This window comes from Hyperolius riggenbachi, chromosome 1 (assembly GCF_040937935.1).
Source record: "Hyperolius riggenbachi isolate aHypRig1 chromosome 1, aHypRig1.pri, whole genome shotgun sequence".
In the NCBI taxonomy this organism is placed as follows: Eukaryota; Metazoa; Chordata; class Amphibia; order Anura; family Hyperoliidae; genus Hyperolius; species Hyperolius riggenbachi.
The window spans coordinates 648,846,562-648,860,705 of record NC_090646.1 but is presented as its reverse complement, the minus strand read 5'-3'; the positions used below and the strand labels follow the sequence as shown (position 1 = coordinate 648,860,705).

General features: G+C 45.0%; 1 protein-coding gene and 1 long non-coding RNA gene across 2 annotated transcripts in view; one reads left to right on the top strand and one right to left on the bottom strand.

The window, feature by feature from the left end:
* LOC137531562 (uncharacterized) overlaps positions 1-6,476 on the top strand; it is a 57,087-nt gene extending 50,611 nt beyond the window's left edge. The window contains exon 3 of the long non-coding RNA XR_011023674.1: positions 6,351-6,476. This is a non-coding gene — a long non-coding RNA (uncharacterized lncRNA). The remainder of the gene's footprint in view (positions 1-6,350) is intronic.
* ST8SIA5 (ST8 alpha-N-acetyl-neuraminide alpha-2,8-sialyltransferase 5) overlaps positions 1-14,144 on the bottom strand; it is a 989,793-nt gene that overhangs the window by 914,500 nt on the left and 61,149 nt on the right. The gene's annotated exons all lie outside the window — the stretch shown is intronic.

The following is a 14,144-nucleotide window of genomic DNA, read 5'->3' as shown; positions in this document are numbered from 1 at the left end:
ATCCCCAGTAGTTACGCCAGTGGGGTGGAGGGACCGGACTGCCTTGGGGAATGGAACATGTATGTATGTGTATGTATGATCTGTACTAAAAACACACACACACACACACACACCTAACCCTAAACCTCCCTCTGCCTAAAGCTATCTGCCCACAACAAATATTGATGGAAAGGGTGCCAAAGACACTCGTTAAAATAGTAGCCACAGTTTGCAGTATGCGTAGTGCAGCCACAATGTTCCCAGTATGTGTAATGCAGCCACAATGCGCCCAGTATGTGTAGTGCAGCCACAATGTCCCCAGTATGTGTAGTTCAGACACAATTCCCCCAGTATGTGTAGTGCAGCCACAATGCCTCCGGTATGTGTAATGCAGCCACAATGCCTCCAGTATGTGTAGTGCAGCCACAATGCCTCCAGTATGTGTAGTGCAGCCACAATGCCCCCAGTATGTGTAGTGCAGCCACAATGCCCCCAGTATGTGCAGTGCAGCCACAATGCCCCCAGTATGTGTAGTGCAGCCACAATGCCTCCAGTATGTGTAGTGCAGCTACAATGCCTCCAGTATGTGTAGTGCAGCCACAATGCGCCCAGTATGTGTAGTGCAGCCACAATGCCCCCAGTATGTGCAGTGCAGCCACAATGCCCCCAGTATGTGTAGTGCAGCCACAATGCCTCCGGTATGTGTAATGCAGCCACAATGCTTCCAGTATGTGTAGTGCAGCCACAATGCCTCCAGTATGTGTAATGCAGCCACAATGCCTCCAGTATGTGTAGTGCAGCCACAATGCCCTCAGTATGTGCAGTGCAGCCACAATGCCCCCATTATGTGCAGTGCAGCCACAATGCCCCCAGTATGTGCAGTGCAGCCACAATGCCCCCAGTATGTGCAGTGCAGCCACAATGCCCCCAGTATGTGCAGTGCAGCCACAATGCCTCCATTATGTGCAGTGCAGCCACAATGCCTCCAGTATGTGCAGTGCAGCCACAATGCCTCCAGTATGTGTAGTGCAGCCACAATTGCCCTATGCCGAGGCACGCAGGCAGTGATAGATGGATACAAGACAGTTATGAGCCCAGGGGAACCTGCTCATAGAGCCCAGTAAGTGTACCAGATTGTTTGTGCTTCTTTGCCACCCCTGCACTGAAATGGGGTATACAGAAGGGCCCTAACGAGACCTTACTCTGATCCAGAGGCCTGGCTCCAGTGTGACCTCTGCAACCCTTTACTTGGGGTCCATCTTATATTCCTTTAGCAATACCGTGACCTGGGTGAATGACCCCCCCCCCCCCCCCATCAGAGCCCCAGAATGCCTTTTTTCTGTATTGATTGCTGTACGATTTTTTTTTCCACCCAAATCAACTCTTTTGCTCATCTCAGTAAAAAGTTGAAAAGTGTCACATTTGCAAAGCGAATCAGCTCTGCCCATCTGTTATAATTACCGTGCGTGTAATTTACATTTTTCTGCTGCTCATTTCACTAGTTATGCGGAGTACAGATTGATATTGCGCTTGCTATTTATCACCCTCATTACATTTAGCCTCCAGCTCTAGCCTTTTATATCCATCCTACCCACACTTAGCATAATTCTGTATTATTTATTTTATGAACACTGGTGTACTCAGCAGCCTGTTAGTTTTACTTTTTAAACGATGAGCGGTAAAAATCGAGCATTGTATGAGAGCAGGGTGAGCGTGTCACAGTCTGCCGAATAACCTGCCGAGCATTGTATGAGAGCGGGGTGAGCGTGTCACAGTCAGCCGGATAACCTGCCAAGGGTGAAAGAAAGAAACACCTCTCTCTCTATTGTCCTTTTTTATTTGAGTTATTTTTTTGTAAATGGAACTGGTGATAGTTTAATCACTTGACCACTACAGGTTGTGTTCCCCTTATGGACCAGAGCAATTTTCATTTTTCAGTGCTCCTCCCATTCATTTGCCAATAAATGTATCACTACTTATCACACCTAAATGGTCTATACATTGTTTTTTTGCCATAAATTGAGCTTTCCTTGGGTGGTACTTTTTGCTAAGAATTTTAATATATATATATATATGTATTTTAATATGTATTGGCTAACTTAAAGATAAACAGAAAGTAAGCTTTCAGCTAATAAGCCTTCATCGGATTTGGTTCCTGCATATACTGACAAAATGTAAAAACACAGCTTATGTACACTGGATATACAGAGGAGAAATATTCTTTTGTAAACATAAAAAAATGTAATTAGATGCCTCAACCTTCCTGGCATTATGATTATTCCCAGCTTTAGGGTCTAAAAGCCGTGCAAAGCCGATGGGCAAGGGGAGGAGTCAAAGCTGGGGTAGCCAGCACACTTGTAGTGTAGTTCAGCGGAGGTTTGTAGATTCATGGCGGGTGAAGTCTAGGGTGCCAGGACATCCGTGCCTATAGGCTCCTGTGAGGTAAATCCGGACCTGTCTGCCAGTCAGGAAGGAGAATCATTGGAGGATTAACAGGAAGTAGAGCGTGTATCAGCGGCTATGCAAGGGAGACCAGCTGCAAGTGAGTGGCTATTGGAGCGAGCAGGAAGGTGAGTTCCTCTTACCAGGCTTCCCGCTGCGCTAACTCTGCATAGAGGGGGGGAGCACGGAGGGAAGCCTCAGGGAGAGGATGGGGGGGAGAAGTCGGACTCTCCTCCATTCAGCTGAGACTCAGTATGGCCACTGCTCCCCTCTCCATCACGGCGCCCCCCTCCTCATAGCGCTCAGGGTGGTCGCACGGCCTGTGGGCCCCTAGAAACGGTGCTGATTGAAAGACTAAACCGTCAATGCCACAGTACCCTTGCAGCCTGTTAAGCAAGATTTAATGATCAACTGTATCAAAAGCCGCTGAGAGATCAAGCAGTATCAGGAGAGAACAATTGTCTCCGGCCATGAGCAGCTCATTGGAAATCTGGATGAGGAATGTGTTCACAGATGTGGTGCTTCTTGAGGCCAGATTGGTGGGGGGTCATAGTTGTTCATTGACAGCCTGGCTTCAAATTGGAGATAAGCAGACTTCTCAATGACTTTTCCCAGAAAGGGAAAGATATAAAAAGCATTCATATTACCTCAGTTAGGCCCGATTTACCTCAATTTCGATTTATCTAAATTTCAGCATTTTTCTGGTGCACAGTCTGTCCACCCCTTTATGAAACAGCCCCCCCCCCAAACCAACCATTTGTCACTTGACTGGTGCTTTCATTCAAATCCCTTTCAGGGTGATCTTTTTTAAAGGATCCCTGAAGTGACATGTGACATGATGGGTAGACATGGGTATGTACAGTACCTAGCACGCACATAACTATGCGGTGTTCCTTTTATTTTTTTCTCTGCCTGAAAGAGTTAACTATCAGGTATGTAAGTGGCTGGTGGCTGACTCAGTCCTGACTTAGACAGGAAGTGACTACAGTGTGACCCTCACTGATAAGAAATTCCCCTTTTTATCTCTTTCTTGCCCTCAGAAGCCATTTTCTGCTAGAAAAGTGTTTTATAGTTGGAATTTCTCATCAGTGAGGGGCACACTGTAGTCACTTCCTGTCTGAGTCCGGACTAAGTCAGCCATTTACATACCTGATATTTAACACTTTCAGGCAGAGAAAGAAAAAAAGGAACACAGCATAGTTATGTGTGTGCTAGGCACTGTACATACACATGTCTATCTCATCATGTCACATGTCACCTCGGGTATCCTTTAAAGAGAATGATACAATAAAGCACAGCAGTGTGAGTGGTTTTCTATACTGCCTGGGATTCTATTTTTGTAATAAGAGAAAGAGACCGGACAGAAGTAGCAAGTTGTTACTTGGGAATATTTATTGCCTTTAATCCATTTGGCGAGGCAGCGTCCGCAGCGTGGAACGCGCTGGTAACATTAATAACGGCAATGCTTCGGCATACAGGCTGCAGGGTATATGGAGATGGGCGCACACTGCTGCTCAGCCACCTTGACTTATAAAACCTTCTAAACAGCTTTTAAGAAGTGAAAATATGGCTGGTAAGCACAGATGTGTCTGCCTCACCTTGATTTATCACCCTAATGGCCAGAGAAGGGTTAATGAAGCGGCACAACCTCTGATGGCTTCCGCTCACAATCCGCCACGTCTTCCTGGCGAAGGGGGAAACGTCACAGTAACTGCAGAGGGGATCCGGCCGGTGCAAGTGGGATTATTTGTTTTATAGCACCAGCCCTGATAAAGGGCAACTGTAGTGAGAAGAATGTGGAGGCTGCCATATTTATTTCCTTTTAACCAATACCGGTTGCCTGGCAGCCCTGCTGGTCCCTTTGGCTGCAGTAGTGTCTGAGCCACGCACCTGAAACAAGCAGCGAATCTTCTCAGATCGGACAATAATGTCAGAAACACAAACACTGGTCCACATGACAGCCCAGGGGCCCCAGGTCTCTCTCACTCGCTGGGGTCCCCAAACCACCATGCGACACCTAGAGGGAAGTGTGGGCAAGCCCTGGACCTAATAATGTCAGAAACACATGATCTGCTGCATGCTTGTTCGGGGTCTGTGGTGAAAAGTATTTGAGGCAGAGGATCTGCAGTATAGTCAGGCAAATGGTTTTGCTGAAAAGGAAATGCATATAGCAGCCTTCAGTCTCTTGCTACAGTTGTCCTTTAGGCTGGTTTCACAGTAGGACGTTACAGTCCCACGTTACAGCAGCCAGTAACGCAGCCTAACTCACAGCACTGTAAAATCAATGTGCTGTTCACAGTGCACACGTTGCGTTAGGATATAACGCTGCACGTTAAATAAAAGAGCAGCATGCTGTACTTATACCCCATAGAGCAGTGTTAGATTGTTTGCACATGCTCACTGACTAGCCCCATGGCTAATTAATATTCACTGCACTGTGGTGACTGGTGATGGGACTCGTAGTGTTGTCCGGATCATGAACAAATCGTTCATTTGATCCGGATCTTTTTGTGAGTCGAATCATCTGGATCATCACAATGAAAGATTTGGTTCACAGGATGTCTGTCTGGAAGAAACAGGAACATACAGAATGTATAGTGCAGGGAAAGTCCTGTCCTGCTAGTCATTTCACCTAGTCTGCTTCCCTAGTAAAATGATTCAAATGATTCAGTTCAAAGATCCGGATCTTTTCAATGATCCAATTCGAATCATCTGAATCCTTGAAAAGATCCGGACTTCCTATCACTATCCTGGAGCGGCTGCTTTGAGAGCTGCATAACGCAGCTCAATCTGATGTCCAACTTCAACACCACCATGCGTTGCGTTAGGGGCACGTTATGCGACCTTAGCGTTCCCTAAAACTTGGTGTGAAAGAGGCCTTAAAGAGGAACTTTAACCCAGAATTGAACTTTATCCCAGTCAGTAGCTGATACCCCCTTTCCCACAAGAAATATTTACCTTTTCTCAAATAGATCTTTAGGGATGTCTGCATGACTGTTATTGTAGTGAAAGCCCTCCCATAGTGTGGTGTCAGGGCCGTGGCCATGACAGTTTCCTGTTTGTGAACCTCATTGCATTGTGGGAAAAAATGTCTGTTTCCAACTGCCAAGCTACCAGTATCTCCCTGTGTGCTAATGGATATCTATAAAAAAAACTTTAGCCTATCACATTGTTAGGGGTGGGTTTATAGATAATGGCAGTTGGTGCTGTCGATTTTTTTCCATGTCTGCCAGTAGTAAATACAGGCTGATGGTGGATCGAAACAACATGAACGAATTACATGGCGAATATCAATCAATTTTTCATCTAAATTTTTTTTTTTACTTCTCAAGGTGGCCGCTAACGGTCCAATTTCTAGCGAAAAATCGTTTGAGCGGATTGGTTGTAAATAATCTCCATTGATGGGCACAATCAATTACGAACAATTATAAAAACATCCGATCGTCCGATTAAATTTTCGTCAAACCGAAATTTGGATTTTCTTGTTGGTTGTGATAGATAGGAAGCAAAGATTGGTTCATTGATGGTGTAGTGAACAATTTCACTTCGGATCAGAATTTCTGATCGCTCGAATGATTTTTTTGCTAGAGATTGGACCGTTAGTGGCCACCTTCACTTTTTACAATGTATTGATTTTTTCCCCCCTACTACTATCTTTCGTTAAAGTTTCTCTTTAAGTTTTGGCAATGGAGAGGTCAGCAGTTTGTATGCCCTCAGTAGCTTGCAATTGGTCTTTTATTTGTCATAATTCTCCCAAATTAAACTAGTAATTAAAATAGTTAGAATACAGTTCAAGCCTGCATTATGTTCAAGTGTCCTTATGTTGCAATACCAGTTATGTCCACATGTGGCAGTGTTTAAATGAAAATAATTCCAAATTTCTCTCTGTGTAGAGCAGGATGTTTGTTCAATAAAGTTTTTGTTTGCAGTAGACCAAGCGCCTTTGAGAAGGATACACAGGACCGGTTCTCTCATGAAGCAAGGCGAAACATTTGCATCAGGCGCAGAGATTTCACGAGCAGCATTTTTGTTCTTTGTGTACCTTCCTGAGCAGGAATGGAGTGGCTGAGGGTGAGTAATTTGTTTGTCACAGCCAGCCAGAGTGCTATAGTTTTGAGCTTCAGCATGTGATGTGAGAACATTAAATGAAGCAAATTAAATTGTTGGGTGCTGTGCGATCATTCCAAATCAGGGGTGGGGACGCATCCTCACACATTTGCCTCAGGCAGTAAAAAGTCTAAAACCTGCCCTGAGGATACACAGAGTTCCCAACTGTCCCTCTTTGGGAACCAGAGCCCTCTGTCCCTCTTTTTTTTCTTTATTTGTCCCTCTTTCAAGACTAATTTCTACTGCCATCCTCCCTTGGACACTTGCACATCTTATATTAGAAACGGCCCACAGGACATGCTATTTTGGAGATACTCTACAATGGCTATCATGTGCGCCTTGTCAACCTGATTTGGGACCAGAATTGTAGCAAATCTGGCTGATTTGCTCAAGGCGACTATGAGGCCAAAATCTGCCATGAGTCAATTTTTTTCATTGAAGTACTGGAGTCTATTTGTGTCTCCAGTGCTGGGCTTTGGGCGCCATTTTCCCAGAGCCTTGCTCTGCCTGTCAGCGTGGGAGTTTTGCAACCAGACACGCTGCAATGAAAATTGATCAGGTAGCAACGCTGGAAGCCAAGAGAGAAGTGACCTGCCAGGTGAGAAAAAATAGTTTTTATTTTCAGGTGCCATAGGATATAAGTGGGCACTATCTTGCTGCCAATTTTGTGGGGTAGTGTATTTTGAGGGGTAACACTGCCACAATATGTGCATTTTGTGGGGAATAGCTGCCATAATATGTGTGTTTTGTGGTAATGCTGCCACAATATGTGTGTTTTGCGAGGTAATGCTGCCACAATATGTGTGTTTTGTGGTAATGCTGCCACAATATGTGTGTTTTGCGAGGTAATGCTGCCACAATATGTGTGTTTTGTGGTAATGCTGCCACAATATGTGTGTTTTGTGGTAATGCTGCCACAATATGTGTGTTTTGTGGTAACACTGCCGCAATATGTGTGTTTTGTGGTAACACTGCCGCAATATGTGTGTTTTGTGGTAATGCTGCCACAATATGTGTGTTTTGTGGTAATGCTGCCACAATATGTGTGTTTTGTGGTAACACTGCCGCAATATGTGTGTTTTGTGGTAATGCTGCCACAATATGTGTGTTTTGTGGTAATGCTGCCACAATATGTGTGTTTTGTGGTAATGCTGCCACAATATGTGTGTTTTGTGGTAATGCTGCCACAATATGTGTGTTTTGTGGTAATGCTGCCACAATATGTGTGTTTTGCAAAGTAATGCTGCCACAATATGTGTATTGTGGGGTAATGCTGCCACAATATGTGTATTGTGGGGTAATGCTGCCACAATATGTGTGTTTTGTGGTAATGCTACCACAATATGTGTGTTTTGCGAGATAATGCTGCCACAATATGTGTATTGTGGGGTAATGCTGCCACAATATGTGTGTTTTGTGGTAATGCTACCCAGGGTCGGACTGGGACACTAAGGGCCCACTAAGAAAGTTGACATATTTTTAGTTGACTGGTACAAGTTATATAACAGAGGTGTGCAGCCATGTTGTACGGTAGCCATTATATAAAGCTGCACTGTATTCATTTCATGACAACAAATGCCCCAAAACAGAATCCATATCTCAGACGATATGAAAAAAAAAGAAAAAGAAAAAAACAAACAAAAAAACTGTCAAGGGTCCCCTAACTGCAGTCTATGTAATTCATGCAAGCCAACATCTACAATTAATTTTCCATCTAGAATAATGGATTTCTTTAAGATATCCAGTTCAGTGAATCTCAATGCGTCGGGCCGATCTTTAAACGGCTGCTGCAACTCTTCGGCGGGATTTTAATACATTACGAGAAACGCCACGGGCTGTGTGCTCATTGGGAATGCATCGAAGGGGTCATAAAACCGTCTTTGTCATTCAGGCAAAGTAGATTAAAAGTGCGTGAGCTGCGTTCTCCCCTCCTCCACACAGCTACGTTAGTTTTATGTATACTTCCCTGATTTATGTTTATTATTTCCTGCGCTGTTGAGTATTTCGCAACCCTCTATGGAGATACTAGACGGTCCCCAGAGTTCCCTAACTTTGTGTGAGAGGATGCGGAGGTAACGCAGTGAGCTGCTAATGCCGTGCAGGTAATATTTCAGTACAGCCGCGAAGCCCGCTCCGTTTACCTAAGCGGCGCAATTAAAGTGCGTGAGCAGTTTTACGGGGTCCCACCTCTGCTCCCATGGTAGTAGAGCGTGTTACGGTTATTTATGAGGACAAGAGACCTGAATATTGTTACAAGTGGCTTTAAATAACCATTATATAATCTCAGTTGAGCTCACAAAACGCCTGTGTAGGAGTTTACCGAGTCCTCTCCTGTACACCAGAATCCCTTCTGCCCCTCACCATTGATTTCTTCCTGTTATCTTAGCCATAGCAGCCTTAAAGAGACACTGAAGCGAAAAAAAAATGATGATATAATAAATTGGTTGTGTAGTACGGATAATTACTAGTACATTAGTAGCAAAGAAAAGATTCTCATATTTTTATTTTCAGTTATATAGTGTTTTTTATAACATTGCATCATTCTTTAATATTTGTAGTTTACACACTACTCAGCATTCTAAATGATTATACAGAGTAGGCTAGTGAACTTTTGAACTGTCCTCTGCAGAAAAAAAAACAATACAGTCAGGGGCGTAACTAAGAGTCTCCGGGCCCCCCTGCAGAAATTCTGAGCGGGCCCCCCCCCTCTCCCAGAGGCCATTTTGGGGGGGGGGGGGGGGCTGGAGGGGACACAGCATGAGGGGAAAGCTATGGCCACACTTGGCGGGGAGGGGGGTCGGTCCCCCCCTCTCTCACCTCGGGCTTTCCCCTCTGCGTTCCCCTCCAGCTTCAATAGCTATACATGTGCAGCGGAGCGGCGGGCAGCGGCAGGCAAACATACCTTCCGTGCGTCCGGACGCTTCTCGCTCTAGTGACTGATGCTACTTCCTGTTTTGTACAGGAAGTCGCGTCATTCACTAGAGCAAGAAGCGTTCGCGCTGGAATGCACTGAAGGTATGTTTGCTTGCCGCTGCCCGCCGCTCCGCTGCACATATAATAATAATAATAGCAGAATTTGTATAGCGCCTTTCTCCTGTCGGACTCAAAGGCAGCCACTAGAGCGCACTCAGTAGGCAGTAGCAGTGTTAAGGAAACTTGCCCAAGAAACTCCTTGCTGAATAGGTGCTGGCTTACTGAACAGGCAGAGCCGAGATTTGAACCCAGGTTTCCTGTGTCAGAGGCAGAGCCCTTAACCAGCACACTATCCAGCCACTACACTATATATAGCTATTGAAGCTGGAGGAGAGCGCAGAGGGGAAAGCCCGAGGTGAGGGAGGGGGGGGGACCGACCCCCCTCCCCGCCGAGTGTGGCCATAGCTTTCCCCTCATGCTGTGTCCCCTCCAGCCCCCCCAAAACGGCCTAGAGCGGGACCCAGGAGGGGGGCCGGGTCACCCCGCGGGCGCAGTGGCTGCATCCCCTATTGTTACGCCCATGAATACAGTGACTGACACTTGATATAATAAGCTTCAGAAGACAGAGCTCTCTGCGACTTTGTTGTGAGCTTAGTGGTTCTTTTGCATAGATAATAACTGGTGTTTCTTAACGCTTCCTGTGCTGGAAACAATATTAGACCTATGTCTCTGCTCCTAAAGTTTTATTTCTTAGCTGTACTACACATACAAATCATTATATCATTTTTTTCCACTTCAGTGTCTCTTTAACAACTGCTATGAAGCCCAGGAAGGGGGCAGCATGTCCTTGTCTTGCCCACACTGTGAGTAGACTACAAAATTCTAGATAGGATGCTGAGCATGTGCACTCAATTCCTTTGGATGACTATGGCATGGCCTGTTCTGAGTGGAACCTGTCCTGTTAATCAGTTTTATTCAATTCATAAATTCAAATTCATATATATTACATTAATATGCAAGCAAACACTAGCCAACTTTCTCAGTCCCACCTTCCTATGGTAAACAGTCTGGCACACGCCACAACATATACCTATAGATTGATTCGCTGAGTAAACTTCGTTTTCTAGCATAAAATTGCACCAATCCCTATAGCACCTTTCCAATGTTAAAAAGTGTTTTTGCACCTTAAAAATGGCAATAATAGCCTTTCTTGTTCAAAAATCAATAAAATAAAAATAAAAATAACGTCCTGTGAGCTCACAAAGGTATAATTCATAAATCCAACAGGAAAAAGTTCATGTTAAATAGCTTGGATCTCGTCTTGCAAAGCTTTAGGGCTCGTTCCCACTGTTGCGACGCGATTTCGGCCGCATTCCGACGCTTGTAAAAACGCATGCGGATGCGTTTCCACATGCGTTTTTACCCGCGATTTCGCCTGCGATTTCGCATGGCAGGGTGCCATGCGAAATTAACCATGACACTGCCAGGGCTAAATAAAATTGAAAAAGGTGCGAAATCGCACGCGAAATCGCGGGTAAAAACGCATGTAACAAACGCATGCGTTTTTACTATTAAATACATTAGCGGCGATTCGCACGGATTCCCGACGCAGGCGAAATCGTTGGCTCTTTTGTGCGTTTTTTTCACGCTGAAAAAAACGCACCTCAACAACGCTACAGTGGAAACAGGCCCATCCACTTGTATTACATGTGCGGATCTGCATGCGTTGGACGCATGCAGATTCGCGATAGTGGAAACGAGCCCTAAGGCATACAATTTCATATACATCCACCAGGAGTAAAGTGGCTAATTCCGCATTCCTTGGTATGCAAATTAGATCTTGCAGGATTTTATATAGGCAGATTGCATTTGCACAGACCTCTAGAAACAAATAGCGTCCTGCAGAACTTTACAAAAGCAGAACTTTTCAAAACTTTTCAAAAACAGATAACGTCCTGCAGACTTTTCAAACTTCCATTTCTTTGCATAACATTCAAGCAAAATAGCGTGCTGCGGGTCCAAAGGACAGTTCAAATAACTCACGCAGCTTAAGGGGTAGATAACTGATTCCTTTATGCTTACGGTTATGCTTATGCTGACGTCAGGTTAACACGGGAGCCACCGGCCGGGGCTCATGCTGCCAGAAGACATAGCGGAACCGTAAGCATAAAGGAATCAGTTATCTACCCCTTAAGCTGCGTGAGTTATTTGAACTGTCCTTTGGACCCGCAGCACGCTATTTTGCTTGAATGTTATGCAAAGAAATGGAAGTTTGAAAAGTCTGCAGGACGTTATCTGTTTTTGAAAAGTTTTGAAAAGTTCTGCTTTTGTAAAGTTCTGCAGGACGCTATTTGTTTCTAGAGGTCTGTGCAAATGCAATCTGCTTATACAAAATCCTGCAAGATCTAATTTGCATACCAAGGAATGCGGAATTAGCCACTTTACTCCTGGTGGATGTATATGAAATTGTATGCCTAAAGCTTTGCAAGACGAGATCCAAGCTATTTAACATGAACTTTTTCCTGTTGGATTTATGAATTATACCTTTGTAAGCTCACAGGACGTTATTTTTATTTTTATTTTATTGATTTTTGAACAAGAAAGGCTATTATTGCCATTTTTAAGGTGCAAAAACACTTTTTAACATTGGAAAGGTGCTATAGGGATTGGTGCAATTTTATGCTAGAAAACGAAGTTTACTCAGCGAATCAATCTATAGGTATATGTTGTGGCGTGTGCCAGACTGTTTACCATAGGGAGGTGGGACTGAGAAAGTTGGCTAGTGTTTGCTTGCATATTAATGTAATATATATGAATTTGAATTTATGAATTGAATAAAACTGTATATGTGATGGTATATATAGGCGCATGAGTGATTTTTAAAACTTTATGAATGCTTGAATGGTGGGGGTGTGAGTAACCCCATTTATCACTGACTGCAGCCAATTGAATTCATTTTATATTGAGTGGGCGCAAATCTACCTGTTTACATTTTTGTCCTGTTAATCTGCAGTATGGTTTTGACCACCGTGCTGCAGCTCAATTCAAGGTGTTGGCAATCTTCCTATAGCCTAGACCAGGGGTGCCCACACTTTTTTGGCTCGCGAGCTACTTTAAAATTTGCCGAGGCCAGGAGATCTACCAACGTCCCAAATGCTAAGCACGCGCCCCCCTCCCCCCCCCCCCGACGTAGGTTAGCCAGGTGTATGTGCCTGCACCATAGGTTACGTTCCCCTAAGTATAGGTTAGCCAGGTATATGGGCCCTCAGTATAGGTTAGCCAGGTATATGGGCCCTCAGTGTAGGTTAGCCAGGTATATGGGCCCTCAGTGTAGGTTAGCCAGGTATAGGGGCGCCCAGTGTAGCTTAGCCAGGTATAGGGGCCCCCAGTGTAGCTTAGCCAGGTATAGGGGCCCTCAGTGTAGCTTAGCCAGGTATATGTACCTGCAGGGTAGGTTAGCCAGGGACCAAGTCCTCTGGACTCCTGGAACCTCCGGCAGGCAGGCCGCTGGCCAATAAGAATGTCGAGGAGAAGACAGCAAGACACGGCGAGGAGAGAGGCGGCGCAGCCGCTACGTCATGGCTGGGGGCGGCACCGGGCATGTTACAAGCACGCACGTTGCAGGCTGCCCGGCGCCGCCCCCAGCCATGACGTAGCGGCCGCGCCGCCTCTCTCCTCCCTCTCTGCTCGGCGCGTCTCCTCCCCTGCATTCTTATTGACCGCCAGCTAAACATGCTGCTGGCCGCAAAATTTAATGAGACTACCGAGAAGGCGGTCGCGATCTACCGGTAGATCGCAATCGACCTATTGGGCAGCCCTGGCCTAGACCATCTTTATGTTAAGAAACAATTCTTTTTTTTTTGGGCAGCATGGTGGCTGCCTTGCAGTGCTGGGTCCCGGTTCAAATTCCAGCCAGTACACTTTCTGCAAGGAGTTTGTATGTTCTTCCCATGCCTGTGTGGGTTTACTCCAGGAACTCCAGTTTCCTTCCACATCCCAAAAACATACAGATAAGTTAATTGGCTTCCCCCTAAAAAATAGCCCTAGACTAAAATACATACATAGACATATGACTAGGGTAGGGATTAGATTGTGAGCTCCTCTAAGGAACAATTTGTGACAAGACAATATACTCTGTACAGCGCTGCAGAAGATGTCGGTGCTATATAAATACATCATATAGTTTGTTAAGACCCATATGAGAATGTGTGAAAGCGATAACGCCAAGTTTAACACACCTGCTCTCCATTCACACCTGAGACCTTGTAACAGTAATGAGTAACATTGGGCAGAAGTTTGACATTCTTCACTTAGGCAGCAAATTTACACCGTTATACAAGCTGTACACTGGCTATGTTACATTGTGTCAAACTGTCCTATTTTCAGTGTTGTCCCATGAAAAGATAGAATAAAATATTTACAAAAATGTGAGAGATGTACTCACTTTTGTGAGATACTGTATATCCACTTATGTGGGTAGAGAGAAAGTGGACCTCTGCCTATGTATAATTAGGGCTAGGGCCCCATCATGTGTAAATATGTGTTATGATTCATGCTGTGTCATCTCCTGCCTGCTGGTGGTGGTATTGAGTTGGACTGCCTTGGACTCCCACTATCCACCAGTAGGTGGCTTTTCATTACAAGCAAAGACCTGCAGTTCTGTCACTGTGTCTGGCCTGCAGATGCCTCCAATGGGACTTATG